This window comes from Pongo abelii, chromosome 2 (assembly GCF_028885655.2).
Source record: "Pongo abelii isolate AG06213 chromosome 2, NHGRI_mPonAbe1-v2.0_pri, whole genome shotgun sequence".
Lineage (NCBI taxonomy): Eukaryota > Metazoa > Chordata > Mammalia > Primates > Hominidae > Pongo > Pongo abelii.
Genome location: NC_085928.1, coordinates 106,327,737 through 106,346,953, shown reverse-complemented (window position 1 = coordinate 106,346,953; position 19,217 = coordinate 106,327,737). Strand labels below are relative to the sequence as shown.

Genomic DNA, 19,217 nt, shown 5'->3' with positions numbered 1-19,217 from the left:
GCTGAGATTACAGACATGTGCCACCACATCTGGCTAGTTTTGTATTTTTAGTAGAGATGAGGTTTCACCATGTTGGTCTGGCTGATCTCAAACTCCTGGCCTCAAGTGATCCACCTGTGCGATATGATGAGGTTTCTCTTCAGATAACCTGATCAATCATTTATTCTTTAATTCATAGTACCCCCCCTTTTTTTCTCCTTTTTCTCCTTTTTTCCTTTTTGCCTTTGTTAGATGCCCAGGCACGCCGCCACAGTACCAGGCGTTATCAGTACCAGCTCACATTCCTTTCCTTATTTGGAAAGAGGACTAACTTTCTAGCTCATTACAGACACCCCTTACCCTTCCTCTCCACTTTCTTTTATGTGCCCACCCTATCTAAAAAAAATCAAATGTTTAGCCAACCGGGATTAGTTTAGGTTGTATGACCGGAACCTTGCCAATGGGGAAAGGGTACGGGGCAGAACTTGCGTCAGCACTAAAGGCTCTCATGCCCCTTTGTTCAGGTGTGCTCTCATGGCAACTGGTCAAGGAGGCACCCCTCTGCACAGAAATAAAATTGCTTTGCTAAGGATCCTTTGTTCAAGTGTTCAATTTCCTTAGGATTTTGAGCGTTATTCCTAATACACCTGCCTCGGCCTCCCGAAGTGCTGGGGTTACAGTTGTGAGCCACTGCGCCCGGCCTATTTTTTATTTGTTTATTTATTTTTGAGACGGAGTCTCACCCTGTTGCCCAGGCTGGAGTGCAGTGTCAAGATCTTGGCTCACTACAACCTCTGCCTCCCTGGTTCAAGCGATTCTTCTGCCTCAGCCTCCTGAGTAGCTGGGATTACAGGCATGCCACCACACCCAGCTAATTTTTTTATTTTTAATTTTTTTTTAGTACAGACGGGGATTTCACCACGTTGGCCAGGCTGGTCTCAAACTCCTGATCTCAGGTGATCCACCGGCCTTGGTCTCCCAAAGTGCTGGGATTACAGGCATGAGCCACTGCGCCCGGCCGAGATTTGATTATTTCATTGTGTGGAGACTAACTGGCCATGTTGTCTTCTGATTAACCCCTGTTCTGGGAAGCAATGCATTTTTGATATGTACATTATGTAATCCCAGCACTTTGGGAGGTTAAGACAGGAGGACCCCTTGAGTCTATGAGTTTGAAACCAGCCTGGGTAACATAGTGAGACCTCGTCTCCACAAAAAATTAAAAAATTAGCCAGGCATGCCCCTGTTAGTCCTAGCTACTTGGGAGGCTGAGATGAGAGAACTGCTTGAGCCCAGGAGGTCGAGGCTGCAGTGAGCCAAAATCATGCCACTGCACTCCAGCCTGGGTGACAGAGCCAGACCCTGTCTCAAAAATAAATAAGTAAATAGGCCAGGTGCAGTGGCTCACGCCTGTAATCCCAACACTTTGTGAAGCCGAGGTAGGCAGATGACCCGTTGCCGGGAGTTTGAGACCATCCTGGCCAACATGGTGAAACCCCGTCTCTACTAAAAATACAAAGATTAGCTGGGCGTGGTGGTGCACACTGGTAATCCCAGCTACTCAGGAGGCTGAGGCATGAAACTCTCTTGAACCCTAGAGGCGGAGGTTGCAGTGAGCCGAGATCACACCACTGCACTCTAACCTGGGCAACAGAGTGAGACTCTGTCTCAAAAAATAAACAAATAAATAACGATAAAGCAAGTATGATAAAGTGTTAATAGGCCAGGTACAGTGGCTCACGCCTGTAATCCCAGCACTTTGGGAGGCTGAGGCGGGTGGATCACGAGGTCGGGAGATGGAGACCATCCTAGCTAACACAGTGAAACCCTGTCTCTACTAAAAAAAATACAAAAAAATTAGCGGGGCGTGGTGGCGGGCGCCTGTAGTCCCAGCTACTCGGGAGGCTGAGGCAAGAGAATGGCATGAACCCGGGAGAGGGAGCTTGCAGTGAGCCAAGATCGCGGCACTGCACTCCAGCCTGGGTGATGGAGCGAGACTCTGTCTCAAAAAAAAAAAAAAAAAAGTGTTGATAGTAAAAACAAAGTGCCAGAGATATGGGTGTTAACTTTAAAATTCCTTCAACTTTGCTGTATATTTGAAATGTTTCTTTATAAAATGTTGAGAAGACGTTCACACACAATGCTGTATACTTCAAATTGGACTTTAATGAGTGGTACATAGAGAAATAACCAGTTTGGCTGGGTGCGGTGGCTCACACCTATAATCTCAGCACTTTGGGAGGCCAGGTCAGGTGGATCACTTGAGGTCAGGAGTTTGAGACCAGCCTGGCCAACATGGCAAAACCCCGTCTCTACTAAAAATACAAAAATTAGCTGGGCATGGTGCGCACGTGTAATCCCAGCTACTCGGGAGGCTGAGGCAGGAAAATCACTTGAACCTGGCAGGCAGAGGTTGTAGTGAGTCGAGATCGCGCCACTGCATTCCAGCCTAGGCAACAGAGCGAGACTCTGTCTCAAAAAAAGGAGAGAGAAATAACCAGTCCGCTGAGGGAGCACAGAAGAGAACATGATCATTTCTGCTGGGACAGGTGGAAGTGAGGGTTAAAGAGAATCTTATAGCAGAGGAGTCCAAGGAACTGGGCCTGAAAGACAAGCTTTTAAAGGCAGAGGAAGACAGAAAGTGGAAAAAGGGCATTTCATTAGATAAAAACCAGGGCAACATGAGAATGCAAGGCCCATTTGGGAAGCTGCAAATCAGCAGAGACTCTGGGGGGCAGAGCAGCAGGGGAGGAAGCTGACAAGCTGAACTGTGCCCAGGCCTGGACGGCGTGAAAGACAGACAGGAGCATCTAGTTTTGACTCAGTCAACAATGGGGACCAGGTGCAGTGGCTCACGCCTGTAATCCCAGCACTTTGGGAGGCCGAGGCGGGTGGATCACTTGAGGCCAGGAGTTTGAGACTGGCCTGGCCAATCTGGCGAAACCTCATCTCTAATAAAAATACAAAAATTAGCCAGGCATGGTGTTGTGTGCCTGTAGTCCCAGCTGCTTGGGCGGGTGAGGCACAAGAATCCCTTGAACCTGGGAGGCGGAGGTTGCAGTGAGCCGAGATTGCACCACTGCACTGCAGCCTGGGCAACAGAGTAAAACTCTGTCTCAAAAAAAAAAAAAAAGAAGAAGAAAAAAAAAAAAGCCAATAGGGACCAAATACAATGGCTCACGCCTGTAATCCCAGCACGTTAGGAGGCTGAGGTGGGAGGATTGCTTGAGCCCAGGAATTAGAGACCAGCCTGGGCAACACAGCAAGACCCTGTCTTTATTTATTTATTTAAAAAAAAGACAGAAAGAAAAGGAAAGAAACAACAATAGGGAGACGCCAAGCAGGGTGTGTGTGTGAGATGGGTGGAGGCTTGCTCTGGAAAGGCTCGTCTGACAGAGCAGAGGAGATGGGGAGAGAGCCAGTTGTAGGGAGGAACAACAAGGCTGTTGGTCAAGGTTTTCTATTGTTTTCATTAGCAAGCTGACAATCAGTGCAACTTTTGTGACAGAAAAATGGTCATGACGGCCTGGTGCAGTGGCTCGCGCCTGTAATCCCAGCAATTTGGGTGGCCGAGGCGGGCAAATCACCTGAGGTCAGGAGTTCATGACCAGCCTAGCCAACGTGGTGAAACCCCATCTCTACTAAAAATACAAAAATTTGCTGGGCGTGGTGGTGCACACTTGTAATCCCAGCTACTGAGGAGGCTAAGGCAGGAGAATCCCTTGAACCCGGGTGGCAGAGGCTGCAGTGAGCCAAGATCATGCCATTGCACTCCAGCCTGGGCAACAAGAGTGAGACTCCATCCCCTGCCAAAAGAAAAAGAAAAAGAAAAATGGTTATGACATGACCTTCCCAGAGGCAGGGCAGCAAGATAATTCAGTTTTCAGTGTGTCCCAATTCCCAGTTTTCTGGGAACTCTGACCTCCCTAAAGACTTTCTGTTTCTGTTTGAAGTTCTAGGCTGTCCATGGACCTTCCTTCTGGCCCTCAGCCACCACCCAGAGGATGCAACTCCAGAATGAACACACTAGGAGTCAGGAAACTTGGTTTCTAGCCCCGCTTTTGCCACTTTCCCTCTCTGTGCCCCAGGCTTCTCATTTGTAAATTGGTTGTGTTGGTATGATTGTTTTCCAGGCTTCCTTCCAGTTTCAAAGTTTGTTTTTTTTTTTTTGAGACAGGGTCTCACTCTGTCACCTAGGCTGGAATGCAGTGGCACAATCACAGCTCACTGCAGCCTCGACCTCCTGAGCTAAAGCAATCCTCCCACCTCAGCCTCCCAAGTAGCTGGGACCACAGGCGTGCACCACCACAAATGGCTAATTTTTTTTTTTTTACTTTTGTAGAGATGGAGTCTCTCCGTGTTGCCCTGGCTGGTCTTAAACTTCTGGGCTCAAGTGATCCTCCCTCTTCAGCTTCCCAAAATGCTGGAATTATAGGCGTGAGCCACGGCTCCTGGTCTCAAGACTTCTTTAATCTGGTCTTCTTGCAACCGGCCTTCTAGGTCCTCTCTCAAATGTTCATTTACCCCTTGACTTGCAGTGTCTTTGTGATCTTGGAGACCCTCCTCTGTTCTATCCATCTGCCTGTTTTACCTCCTTCCTCCCCTGTCAAGAGTGTCACTGCAGTGTCCAGATCCAGCTCCTGGCTGGGACATGAAAGAGCCCTGCTGACAGGTAAAGGCCTCTGAGCCTTAGGGGGTGAGCTTGTGAAAGGAGTGACAGTTCCCACTTCCCTGGGTTGTGATAAAGATCAACAGACTGCCTTGTGGAATCACCCAGCCTGGGGTCTGAGCACCAGCCACCCAGCTCACCTCTACACCTTCCCTTTCTCTGAGCCTTATTGAGCTCTAGGGAAAATTCAAAGTTTTTTTTTTCCCCTTTTAATTGCATGTATTTTAATGCTGAATTTACTTCCGTGCCATAAGTTTTTGTTTCTTCAGTTTCTTCTGGGATCTTTTTCTTCTGGGCAACCTCCTCTTCTGGTTTAGGAACAATCTGTTCCTTTTCAGTAAGGACCATCTTGATGTGGCAGGGAGAGCTCATGTATGGGTTAATCCGACCATGAGCTCTGTAGGTCCGGCGGCACATCTTAGGTGCTTTGTTCACTTGGATATCCTCAATGACCAGAGAATCTACATCGAAACCCTTAAATTCAGCATTACTCTCTGCATTTTTAAGCATGTGCAGCAAAAATTCAGCACTCTTTTTGGGCCACCAATCTTGTGTCCAGCCCCACTGCTTGGCCTGGGTACACCTGCCAACTTTACCGTTGTAATGTCGGAATGGTACGCACTGTTTCTGTAAAGTGACATCTTTCAGATACTTCGTGGCTTTTCATACATGCATATCCATGATGGCCTGGGCAGTTTCACGAGTGCTCTTAAAGTGAACACGAAGATTGGAACTTCTTGATTTGCATGATTTTGTGGGGTTCTCTGGGTCAAGTGAATAGTGAACCATTTTCACAGATGACCTCAGGCTGCTTAGGGAAAGAGGAAGAGCGATGGCTTCTGGGAGAGCTCATGAGAACTTCGAATTCAAAGTTTTACACACATCACCCCCTTGAGTTCTCACACTGAGGTTGGAATTTGTTCTCCTTTGACATCTGATAAGGAACTGAAGGCTCAGAGGAGCTACACAACTTGCCCAAGGTCACAGAAGGAGATCCAGGAAATTCACAACCAAGCCATGAAAACGAACAGTTACTCAGTATCCTATGCACCCAGCACTGACTTTTATTATTATTATTATTTTTTGTTGAGAGATAGTCTCACTCTATTACCCAGGCCGGAGTGCAATGGCACGATCTGGGCTCACTGCAACCTCCACCTCCCGAGTTCAAGCAATTCTTCTGCCTCAGCCTCCCAAATAGCTGGGATTATAGGTGCGTGTCAACACGCCCAGCTAATTTTTGTATTTTTAGTAGAGACGGGGTTTCACCATGTTGGCCAGGCTGGTCTTGAACTCCTGACCTCGGGCGATCTGCCTGCCTTGGCCTCCCAAAGTACTGGGATTACAGGCGTGAGCCACCGCAGCCAGCCCGAGCGCTGACTTAAAAATGCTCAGTGGCGCCGGGAGCGGTGGCTCACGCCTGTAATCCCAGCACTTTGGGAGGCCGAGGCGGGCAGATCACCTGAGGTCGGGAGTTTGAGACCACCCTGACCAACATGGAGAAACCCCGTCTCTACTAAAAATACAAAATTAGCTGGGTGTGGTGCCTGTAATCCCAGCTACTTGGGAGGCTGAGGCAGGAGAATCGCTTGAACCCAGGAGGCGGAGGTTGCAGTGAGGCAGAGATCGTGCCATTGCACTCTAGCCTGGGCAACAAGAGCGAAACTCCGTCTCAAAAAAACAAAAACAAAAACAAAAACAAAATGCTCAGTGGCTCATGCCTGTAATCCCAGTACTTTGGGAGGATGAGGTGGGAGGACCACTTGATCACAGGAGTTTGAGACAAGCCTAGGCAATATGATGAAACCCTATCTCTACAAAAAATACAAAAATTTACTGGGCATGGTGGCATGCACCTGTGGTCCCAGCTACATGGGAGGCTAAAGCAAGAGGATCGCCTGAGACCAGAAGTTTGAGGCTGCAGTGAGCTGTGATTGTACCACTGCACTCAGTCTGGGTGACAGAGCGAGACTGTCTCAAAAAATAAAATAATAAAATAAAATAATATATATATACACCGTGATCCCCACTGCTAGACTCCACACAGGCCCTGAAGAGCTGACAGAGAAGAGTAAAACACACTGCTACTTGGGGGAGCCTGTCCAGGGGGTGCTGGTGCACAGATGGGGAGGCGAGGGCAATGGGGTGGGTTGTGCTCAGCAGCCTGGGACAGCAAGAGAGAAAGAGGTGGCATTTGCTGCTTTCTAGGGAACAGTAGGAGTTCCTGGACTCCCTCGTTCACTGAGAACATCCTGATATTTCACCTGGGGGCGAATTGTTGCTGGTGGCGGGACAAGGCAGAGGAGGGCCTTCCAGGCTCCCTCAAAGACATGGAGTCAAGAAGCTGAGGCATATATCTTTCCTGTTCTCCCGGGGGAACGCACTGTCCTCCCCCTCCAGCCTGGACAGCATTGCATTCATTTTCCTCTTGTTTGTGTGTGTCTGTGTGTGTGTGTGTGTGTGTGTGTGTGAGTGATTTTTTTTTTTTTTTTTTTTTTTTTTTGAGACTGAATCTCACTGTGTCACCCAGGCTGGAGTGCAGTGGTGCAATCTCGGCTCACTGCAACCTCCACCTCCCAGTTCAAGCAACTCTCATGCCTCAGCCTCCTGAGTAGCTAGGATTACAGGTGCGTGCCACCATGCCTGGCTAATTTTTTTGTATTTTTTTAGTAGAGCTGGGGTTTCATCATGTTGGACAAGCTGGTCTGGAACTCCTGATCTCAAGTGATCTGCCTGCCTCGGCCTCCCAAAGTGCTGGGATTACAGGCGTGAGCCACCGCACCCTGCCTCATTTTATCTTTTGGCATTTAGCTTCTCTGTTAATATTACGGTCATGTCATTCATACGTTCATTTGCAGAATGCACATTTCTTTTCTTTTCTTTTTTTTTCTTTTTTTTTGAGACAGGGCCTCACTCCTCACTCCAGTCTCCCGGGCTAGAGTGCAGTGGCATGATCACAGCTTTACTGCAGCCTTGACCTCCCGAACTCAAGCAATCCTCTTGCCTTAGCTTCCCAAGTAGCTGGGACTACAGGCACACAACACCATCCCAAGCTAATCTAAAAAATTTTTTGTAGAGACAAGGTTTCCCCATGTTGTTCACGCTGGTTTCAAACTCCTGAGCTTGAGCAATCCTGTTGAAATTACAGGTGTGAGCCACCGCACCTGGCATACATTTCTTGAATGCTAACTATGCACACGACACTCTGTATGCTAGTTGTGTGAGGCACACAGATATGAATAAGGCATCCTAACCCCCGGTGGCCACTAAGAGGGAGCTACATATATAAATAATCATAATACAAGGAAGAAGATGTTAAGTGGTCCAACTAAGGTTAAGATAAAGCATTATAAAAGTTCAGAGATGAGAAAAATAATTTACAAAGGGCAGTCGGAAAAGATTTCATGGAGGAGGCAACATTTGTGTTCACTATTGAAGGAGAAAGAACAATTTTTAAATGTAAGGAATAGCTGGGTATAGTGGCTCACGCCTGTAATCCCAGCACTTTGGGAGGCCAAGGTGGGTAGATCACCTGAGGTCAGGAGTTCGAGACCAGCCTGGCCAATATGGTGAAACCCCATCTTTACTAAAAATACAAAAATTAGCCAGATGTGGTGGTGCACGCTTGTAATCCCAGCTACTTGGGAGGCTGAGGCATAAGAATCACTTGAACCTGGGAGACAGAGGTTGCAGTGAGCTGAGATAGCACCACTATACTCCAACCAGGGCAACAGAGTGAGGCTCTGTCTCAAAAAAAAAAAAAAAGTTAATGGACAAGCTGAGATGGGCTTTCTGGTTAGAGGGCACAGTGTGAGCCAAAGTAGGCCCTGCAAACTTTTGGATTATGTAACCCTTTAAACTTGTGAGGCCATGTTGGTATAGCTGGCTCACTACTACCTCCCCAGCATCTGGCCTGGCCTGGCCTGGCCTGGCACACAGAAGGCACTCAGTAAAAATGTGTTGCTTTTTTTTTTTTTTCTGAGACGGAGTTTTACTCTTGTTGCCCAAGCTGGGGTGCAATGGCATGATCTCGGCTCACTGCAACCTCTGCCTCCCGGGTTCAAGCGATTCTCCTGCCTCAGTCTCCTGAGTAGCTGGGATTATAGGCATGTGCCACCACGCCCAGCTATTTTTTTGTATTTTTAGTAGAAACGGGGTTTCTCCATGTTAGCCAGCTGGTCTTGAACTCCTGACGTCAGGTAATCTGCCCACCTCAGCCTCCCAAAGTGCTGGGATTACAGGCATGAGCCACCACACCCGGCCTAAAATTTGTTGCTTTGATCAGTGGTTCAGTTTGGCTGGAGTGCAGGGAGCTTGGAGAGGGACAATGGGCAGAAGGAAAATCTTAGTTATTCATTGCCTCACAACAAATTACCTCAAACCTTTGTGGCTTACTACAACAATAAACATTGATTATCTCTCACAGTTTCTGCAGATCAGGAATTTGGGAATGGCTTGGCTGGGCGGTTCTGGCTTGAAATCTCAAGAATTTCAATCGCATTTGGATAGGGCTGCATCGCCTGAGGGCTTGGCTAAGGCCAGGGGATTCCCTTCCAAGGTCGCTTACTCACAGGGCTGGCAAGTTGATGCTGGCTTTGGCAGGAGATCTCGCTTCTTCAGCAGGTGGGCTCTTCCACAGGGCTGCTTCAGGTCCTTATGATGTGGAGATTGACTTCCTCTAGGGTGAGTGGTGTGCATGGAGGCATGCACCTGTGGTCCCAGCTACATGGGAGGCTGAAGCATGTAGTGAGTGATCCAAGAGGCAGGATGTAGGAGGGAGCTGTAACCTCTTCACAGCCAAGGCTTTGAAGTCATTTCTATAGCATCACTTCTGCTACATTCTGTGCACTAGAAGCAAGTCATTTAAGTCTGACCCACTTTCAAGGGAAAGTGAATCAGCCTCCACCTTGGAAAGGGGAAATAGCAAAGAATTTGCAGGCATATTTTAAATCACCACAGACCATGAGGGCAGGAAGGTTTATCTGCTCAGAACTCAGGGGCTCTTCAGCTGAGTGGGACTCCAAGGGATCCAGCTTTCTGTGGGGATCCAGCAGTCCTGCCCTGGTGCCATCTATCCAAGGGACTGTGGGCTCCTGGCAGCAAAACCAAGAACCAAAGCAAGACCCAGTGCTGCCTGCTGTTGAGAAATCTGAAGTGGCTCAGACCAGGGCAGGGGGTGCTCACCATCTGGCAAGCACATAGCAAGAGGACATGAGCCCTTTTCCCCCAGGAGAGTCAGGGAAGGCCTCCTGGGGGTGGCATCTGAGCTGCATTATTTCAGAGCTTTTATTAGGCCCATAGTGTGGGGCTGGGTGTATACACAGAAGGTTAAACGCGCCTGGTATGGTGCTCAGCAGGCATCGGAAGCCATGCAGGAGACTTGAGGCCTGGGGAGACTCCCACTGACCATAGCAGCAGACAATGTCTCTGCCCCGCAGATGGTGAGACCTTTCTAATGCCACTTGGTGTTGGCATACAGCTTTTCAGATGGGTGTGGACTGTCCCACAAGAACTCTGTGAGCTCTGTGGGGCAGGCTAAAGTGTGCTGGAGATTGTATGTGTAAACTTTGTTTGCTCATTTCCCCATTCAAAGGTCCTTCAACATTGTTGGGGTCTTCTCCCCTTTTCTGCCCCTACTTCTCTGAATGTGCTTACCCTATATGGGCCTGTTTACCTCTCTGCTTTTTTTTTTTTTGAGATGGAGTTTCGCTCTTGTTGCCCAGGCTGGAGTGCAATGGTGCGATTCGGCTCACCACAACCTCAGCCTCCCAGGTTCAAGCAATTCTCCTGCCTCAGCCTCCTGAGTAGCTGGGATTACAGGTGCGCACCACCATGCCCAGCTGATTTTTTGTATTTTAGTAAAAACAGGATTTCTCCATGTTGGTCAGGTTGGTCTCAAACTCCCGACCTCAGGTGATCCTCCTGCCTTGGCCTCCCAAAGTGCTGGCATTACAGGTGTGAACCACTGCGCCCGGCCCTTTTTATTTTTTTAAATGGAGTTTCACTCTTGTTGCCCAGGTGGGAGTGCAATGGTGCGATCTTGGCTCACTGCAACCTCTGCCTCCTGGGTTCAAGCGATTCTTCTGCCTCAGCCTCCCAAGTAGCTGGGATTACAGGTGTTCGCCACCATGCACCTGGCCATTGAACTTTCTTTATCTAGGTACTACACATCTCCCCAGAACCAGAGAACAGCAATGATGTCAGTGGGGAATCCCAGGCAATTGGCACTAATGTCTACAGTGTAAGCACCTACAGAGTGCAAATTAATGTATATGTAGTTAAGGCTGGGCGAGGTGGCTCATGCCTGTAATCCTAGCACTTTAGGGGGCTGAGGTGGGAGGATCACCTGAGGTCAGGAGTTTGAGACCAGCCTGGCCAACATGGTGAAACCCCGTCTCTACTAAAAATACAAAAATTAGCCAGGATTGGTGGTGCATGCCTGTAATCCCAGCTACTTGGGAGGCTGAGGCAGGAAAACCACTTAAACCTGGGAAGTGGAGGTTGCAGTGAGCCGAGATCGCACCACTGCACTCCAGCCTGGGTGACAGAGTGAGACTCCATCCCGAAAAAAAAAAAAATTAATATATATGTAGTTAAAATTAATTGAGTTGTATACATATTGCCTTTCACTGTATATAAATTATTCCTTTATTAAGCAAAACAAATAATATTAGTAACCCTATACCTGATGCTCATCATAAGAGAGACCCACACGTGTGCTAAGTAAATGAATCAAATCACATTACCCAACAGACCTCAGCCTGTCTAAGACTCAGTAGGAGGTAGGGTTTCAAAGAAGTAAAGAGTGGCACTTTTTGAAGTGCCAGCTTGTCTTTCTGGAGTCCCTCAGTGTTAGCGTTTAAATGCAAGCATTAAGCCCTCTCAATACTTTTTGTTCACTTCTCTAAAATTTTGGTAGGCTGGGCGTGGTGGCTCACACCTGTAATCCCAGCGCTATGGGAGGCACAGATGGGAAGATCACTGAAGGCCAGGAGTTTGAGACCAAAGTCCCATCTTTAAGGAAACAAAAAATTTTTTTTAATTAGCCAGGATTGGTGGCATGCACATGTAGCCCCAGCTACTGGGGAGGCTGAGGCAGGAGGATCACTTGAGCCCAGGAGTTCGAGGCTGCAGAGAGCCATGATTGTACCACTGCACTCCAGACTGGGTGATAGAGCAAGACCCTGTCTCAAAACAAAAAAGATAAGTAGGCCTGGAACGGTGGCTCACACCTGTAATCCCAGCCCTTTGAGGGGCTGAGGCAGGCCAATTGCGTGAATCCAGGAGTTCAGGACCAGCCTGGGCAAAATAGCAACACCTCTTGGCCGGGCATGGTGGCTCACGCCTATAATCCTAATACTTTGGGAGATTGAGGTGGGCGGATCACCTGAGCGCAAGAGTTCAAGACCAGCCTGGCCAATATGTGAAACCCCGTCTCTACTAAAAATACAAAAATTAGCCAGACTTGGTGGTGGGCACCTGTAATCCCAGCTGCTCAGGAGGCTGAGGCAGGAGAATCGCTTGAACCTGGGAGGTAGAGGTTGCAGTGAGCCAAGATTGCGCCACTGCACTCCAGCCTGGGCAACAAGAGTGAAACTCCATCTCAAAAAAACAAACAAAAAATCATAGCAAGACCTCATCTCAAAAAAAAAAAAAAGGGAGAGAGAAGGGCTATGGCCTTTGGTCAGCACCCTTTCTTGGCCTGGAACGTCCAGCGCAAGGGGCAAGTGGGTCAGAAGAGATGAACTCAGGGCTGGGTGCAGTGGCTCATGCCTGTAATCTCACCACTTTGGGAGGCTGAGGCAGGCAGATCACCTGAGCCCAGGAGTTTGAGAACAGCCTGGCCAGTGTAGTGAAACCCAGTGTCTACTGAAAATACAAAACTTACCTGGGCTTGGTGGCGCATGCCTGTAATCCCAGCTACTTGGGAGGCTGAGGCAGGAGAATGACTTGAACCTGGGAGATGGAGGTTGCAGTGAGCCGAGATCCCACCACTGCACTCCAGCCTGTGTGACTCTGTCTCAAAAAAAAAAAAAAAAAGAAGAAGAGATGAACTCAAGGCATATGAGACCATAGCCAGGAGCACACATCTACCTTCTGCATTACAACAGGCTACTCCCCTCCCTGTCCAAACAATCTGGGTGAAAGCCACCTCTAAGCATTTCTCCTGGCATGCATCACCACCCCAGAATCTGCCCAGAGATCAGCACTGATGTCAGTGGGGAATCTCAAGCAATCAGCAGAGGGGTGTGCAGCCTGATTTGTCTCTCTGGGGCACCCAGGTGAGAAAAACCCTGCCCAGGGGCATGTTTAACTGGTTTATATATGGAAGTTCCTGGCTCAGAGAACTTGGCTGAGAAGCCACAAGGCACCATGCAGCAGCCAGGTTATATACCTGCCCATACCCAAGACCCACATTTGTGCTCAGCGACCTTCCTTAGAAACAGGAGACAAGCTCTCCCTCTCCCCTCTCCCCTCTCCCCTCTCCCTCTCTTCGGTCTCCCTCTCCTTTTTTCGGTCTCCCTCTGTTGCCAAAGCTGGACTGTACTGCCGTGATCTCGGCTCGCTGCAACCTCCCTGCCTCGGGCTCCTGTGATTCTCCTGCCTCGGCCTGCACCGAGTGCCTGGGATTGCAGGCGCGCACCGCCACGCCTGACTGGTTTTTGTATTTTTGGTGGAGACGGGGTTTCGCCGTGTTGACCGGGCTGGTCTCCAGCTCCTGGCCTCCAGTGATCTGCCCGCCTCCGCCTCCCGAGGTGCTGGAATCACAGACGGAGTCCCGCTCACTCAATGCTCAATGTTGCTCAGGCTGGAGTGCAGTGGCGTGATCTCGGCTCGCTACAACCTCCACCTCCCAGCTGCCTGCCTTGGCCTCCTAAAGTGCTAAGATTACAGCCTCTGCCCTGCCGCCACCCCGTCTAGGAAGTGAGGAGCGTCTCTGCCTGGCTGCCCATCGTCTGGGATGTGAGGAGCCCCTCTGCCCGGCCGCCCCGTCTGGGAAGTGAGGAGCACCTCTGCCCGGCCGCCACCCTGTCTGGGAGGAAGTGAGGAGCGCCTCTGCCCGGCCGCCCCGTCTGGAAAGTGAGGAGCGCCTCTGCCCGGCCGCCCCATCTGGGAGATGAGGAGCACCTCTGCCCGGCCGCCCGGTCTGGGAGGTGAGGAGCGCCTCTGCCCGGCCGCCCCGTCTGGGAAGTGAGGAGCGCCTTTGCCCGGCCGCCACCCTGTCTGGGAGAAAGTGAAGAGCGCCTCTGCCCGGCCGCCCCGTCTGGAAAGTGAGGAGCACCTCTGCCCGGCCGCCCCATCTGGGAGATGAGGAGCGCCTCTGCCCGGCCGCCCCGTCTGGGAGGTGAGGAGCGCCTCTGCCCGGCCGCCCCGTCTGGGAGGTGAGGAGCGCCTCTGCCCGGCCGCCCCGTCTGGGAGGTGAGGAGCGCCTCTGCCCGGCCGCCCCGTCTGGGAGGAAGTGAGGAGCGCCTCTGCCCGGCCGCCCCGTCTGGGAAGTGAGGAGCGCCTCTGCCCGGCAGCCCTGTCTGGGAGGTGTACCCAACAGCTCCGAAGAGACAGCGACCATCGGGAGCGGGCCATGAGGATGATGGCGGTTTTGTTGAAAAGAAGGGGGGGACGTGTGGGGAAAGGAAGGAGAGATCAGATTGTTGCTGTGTCTGTGTAGAAAGAGGTGGGCATAGGAGACTCCATTTTGTTCTGACTAGGAGAAATTCTTCTGCCTTGGGATGCTGTTGATCTATGGCCTTTCCCCCAGCCCCCTGCTCTCTGAAACATGTGCTGTGTCAACTCAGGGTTAAATGGATTAAGGGCGGTGCAAGATGTGCTTTGTTAAACAGATGCTTGAAGGCAGCATGCTCTTTAAGAGTCATCACCACTCCCTAATCTCAAGTACCCAGGGACACAAACACTGCAGAAGGCCGCAGGGACCTCTGCCTAGGAAAACCAGAGACCTTTGTTCATGTGTTTATCTCCTGACCTTCTCTCCACTATTATCCTATGACCCTGCCACATACCCCTCTCTGAGAAACACCCAAGAACGATCAATAAATACTTAATAAAAAAAATAAAAATAAATAAATAAATAAATAAACACATAAAAAAAAAAAAGAAAAAAAGAAACAGGAGACAGAAGGCCAGGCACAGTGGCTCATGCCTGTAATCCCAGCACTTTGGAAGGCCAAGGCAGGCAGATCACCTGAGGTCAGGAGTTCGAGACCAGCCCGGCCAACATGGTGAAACCACGACTCTACTAAAAATACAAAAATTAGCCAGGCGTGGTGGCAGATGCCTGTAATCTGAGCTACTTGGGAGGCTGAGGCAGGAGAATGGCTTGAACCCTGGAGGCAGAGGTTGCAGTGAGCTGAGATAGTGCCACTGCACTCCAGCCTGGATGACAAAGTGAGACTCCTTCTCAAAAAAAAAAAATATGATGTTATGTACTCCAAAGTCATGCTGTACTGGGTTCCAGTCATGGTTCCTTCACTGATGAGCTGCAAGGCCTTCAGATGATGTATGATGGTACCAGAACCCAATGTGCCCTTGATAAGTGGAATCAGGATCAATCATCATCATCATCATCATCATCATCATCATCATCATCATATTTTAGTTCTATTGGAGTGGGACATAAGTTGGCCATGACAGGTTGTGGGTTTTGTCACCTACAATATGCAAAGAAACATGGAAAAGAAAATAGTGGACAGAACAGATTGCTGAGAAGCGGAGCATGGCCCTGGGAGGCAGGTCACACACAATCACCTAGCCCTGTTCTCAGCAGGAAGAATCCATTCTCACTCAGGTCACTTGCTCAAGCTGGGGACTAGCCTGCCCAGTTTAGACGGGAAAGTCATTGGAGAGGACCTTGTTCAGCCAATGAACAAGAGAAATGCCCACACTTTCTTCCAAGATAGAATCCAAGGGGGCTGCACCTAACATGATTCCTCTAAGGCTCCTCCTGGACTCCTGGCCACTGTGGCTGTTGTCCATATCATCAGGAATGAAGCCCGAGCAAGTAATTGAGGCCAGGGCATCTGGTTGTAAGCACTGGCTTTGTCGCTTACTAATGGGTGATCTTGAGCAAGTTGGTTAAGCTCTATAAACCCCAAGTTGCTCATCTATAAATGAAACAGTCATAAACCCTCCATCCACAAAGTTACTGAGAGGGTCAAGGAAGATAACAAGGATGAAACTACGTGAATGATAGGGAAAATTATTATTAAATAGCAACTTGGCTGGGGCTTCTAGATTCTGGTTTTGGCCCTGCCCTTCTCCTAGGGTAAATCCCTTCCCTTCTCTGCACATTCTGAATAGTGGGGTTAAAAGAGTCTCTGTGTTTGGCCAAGTCTGACAGTGAACAATGAGATGATCGTGGTGGGAAAAGCAGGCGATGGGAACTGCTGGAAAGTCCACACAAGGCCAACAGACAGCAGCAGCTAGTGCTGAATGATGAAAGGAAGTGACCCCACGTGCGTGGCCATGGGCGGTCCAAGATTCTGGCAGCCCTGGGCTTACGCAGGGAGGCCCCAGCTGATTGGCCTCAGTTTCCTGAGCAGCTCCGGGATGAAGCCCACCCCTGAGCGCCAGGGCAAAGCTGGGGCAGGGCCACTTGGAGTGGGAGGGGCAGGCCAGGCAGACATTATGTCATCCGTGCATGTATAAACCACAGGCCCACCCTCCCAGGGCCCCAGCAGCCCTTATGCTCTCTGGCCAGGATCTCTGAGTTCCTTGCTGTGTCCCCAACCCTTCACATTCCAGGCTCCCAAGGAACTGAGCTGGGACCTTCTGGGCTTCAGTCCAAGCAGCTAGTTCTAATTACCCCACCCCCTCATCCCCCAGGAATAAACAATATAGCCTTAAACGAGGGCCACTGCTCAGCCTTGAGGAAAACACTGGGCCACGGTGAATGTTTATTTCTTTATACCCACACTTTGTTCCAAGATAGAACCTGAAGGAGCTGTATTTATTCTCATTCTCCTGTCCCCTCCCTGGACTTCCAGGCACTTTGAGTTTCACTTGCTCACATTCACAAGACCCTCTGGGATAGTAGAGGGGACAGGTTTTGAATCAGAAACGTGGGGGTTTGATTCCAGCTCTGCCTCCTTAGTAACTGGCAAGTCTCCCAGTCTCTTGGAGCCTTAGTTTCCTTGTCTATAGAATGGGGCCTATAATATGGACTCACTGGGTTGCTGTGAAGGTGATTCGACTTGGGGCATGTCAGGTGGCTATGCACAGTAGGTGCACCTGAGATGACCTTCCGCTCTCCTTTACCTTTCCATTACACCAGGATTCTCAGACTTCAGAACCACAGGAGGGTTATTAAAGCTCAGATCGCGGGGCCCCACCACCACCAAAGCCTCCGATTCAGATCCTGAGGTTTGCATTTCTAACAGGCTCCCAGGCCTGCTGCTGCAGCTGCTCCAGGAGCCACACTTTGAGAACCATTGCCTTAGAAACTCCTGACCTCAAGTGATCCCCCTGCCTCGGCCTCCCAAAGTGCAGGGGTTACAGGTGTGAGGCAACGCGCCGGCCCCAGGTAGTTTTTTTTTTTTTTTTTTGAGACGGAGTTTCGCTCTTGTTGCCCAGGCTGGAGTGCAATGGCACGATCTTGGCTCACCGCAACCTCCGCCTCCCGGGTTCAAGCGATTCTCCTGCCTCAGCCTCCCAAGTAGCTGGGATTACAGGCATGTACCACCACGCCAGGCTAATTTTGTATTTGTAGTAGAGACGGGGTTTCTCCACATTGAGGCTGGTCTCGAACACGTGACCTCAGGTGATCCACCTGCCTCGGCCTCCCAAAGTTCTGGGATTACAGGCATGAGCCACTGCGCCTGGCCAGTTTTTTGTTTTTTTGAGAAGGAGTTTCACTCTTGTTGCCCAGGCTGGAGTGCAATGGCGCGATCTTGGCTCACTGCAACCTCTGCCTCCTTGTTTCAAGTGATTCTCCTGTCTCAGCCTCCCGAGTAGCTGGAATTATAGACATGCGCCACCACACCCAGCTAATTTTGTATTTTTAGTACAGGCAGGGTTTCACCGTGTTGTTCAGACTGGTCTAGAACTCCTGACCTCAGGCGATCCACTCTCCTCGGCCTCCCAAAATGCAGGTGTTGTTTTTTGTGTTTGTCTTTGTTTTTTGTTTTGTTTTGTTTTTTGTTTTAAGACAGAGTCTTGCTCCGTCGCCAGGCTAGAGTGCAATGGCATGATCTCGGCTCACTACAACCTCTTCCTCCCTGGTTCAAGCGATTCTCCTGCCTCAGCCTCCCGAGTAGCTGGGACTACAGGAGCGTGCCACCACGCCCAGCTAATTTTTGTATTTTTAGTAGAGATGGGGTTTTACCATGTTGGCCAGGATGGTCTCGATCTCTTGACCTTGTGATCCACCCGGCTTGGCCTCCCAAAGTACTGGGATTACAAGCATGAGCCACTGCCCCCGGCCGGTAGTTTTTTTTAATAGCTTTATTGATATATAATTTACATACCATAAAATTCACCTATTTTCAATGTACAGTTTAATGAGTTTTAGTAAATGTAGAGAGTTGTATAACCATCACCAAAATCCAGTTTTAGAACATTCCCATTATCCTAAAAACTTCCCTCTGGCCCATTTGCAGTCAACTCTCATCTCCACTCCAACCTGCAGGCAACCCCTATTCTGCATTCTGGCTCTATGTTTCACCATTTCTAGGAATGTCACATATATTGACTCATACAAGGTGTGGGCTGTTGTGTCTGGCATTTTTCAGAGAGGTTCATCCATGCATGAGTATCAGCATGTCATCAGTAGCTCACTCCTTTCTACTGCTGAGTAGCTTTCCATTGCATGGATATACCATAGTTTATTCACTCACCAGTGACAGACATTTGAGCTGTTTCCAGGTTTTTTTTTCCCAGTTTTTTTTTTTTTTTTTTTTTTTTTTTTTTTTTGAGACAAAGTCTCACTCTGTCACCCAGGCTGGAGTGCAGTGGTGCAATCTCGGCTCACTGTAACCTCCGCCTCCTGGGTTCAAGAAATTCTTCTGCCTCAGCCTCCATAGTAGCTGGGGTTACAAGCGCGCACCACCACGCCTGGCTAATTTTTGTATTTTGTTTTTAGTGGAGATGGGGTTTCACTATTAACTCCTGACCTCGTGATCTGCCCACCTCGGCCTCCCAAAGTGCTAGGATTACAGGCATGAGCCACCACGCCCGGCCTTTCTGTTTTTTATTTTATTTTATTTTATTTTATTTTATTTTATTTTGAGGCAGAGACTGTCTTTGTCACTCAGGCTGGAGTGCAGTGTCATGAATTTAGCTCACTGCAGCCTCTGTCTCCCAGGCTCAAGTGACCCTCCTGCCTCAGCCTCCCAAGTAGCTGGGACTACAGCACATGACACATGCCCAGCTAATTTTTGTATTTTTAGTAGAGACAGGGTTTCCTCATGTTGCCCAGGCTTGTCTTAAACTCCTGGGCTCAAGCAATTTGCCCACCTCAGCCTCCCAAAGTACTGAGATTACAGGTGTGAGCCACTGTACCCGGCCTGTTTCTAGTTTTATGAGTAAAGCTGCTATGACCATTCATGTACAAGCTTTT

At 49.6% G+C, this 19,217-nt stretch overlaps 1 long non-coding RNA gene and 1 pseudogene across 2 annotated transcripts in view; one reads left to right on the top strand and one right to left on the bottom strand.

Annotated features, from left to right (window-relative positions):
- Window positions 1-19,217, top strand: part of LOC129058264 (uncharacterized) — a 70,877-nt gene that overhangs the window by 30,211 nt on the left and 21,449 nt on the right. The gene's annotated exons all lie outside the window — the stretch shown is intronic.
- LOC100460844 (large ribosomal subunit protein uL22-like) lies at window positions 4,885-5,474 on the bottom strand (annotated as a pseudogene).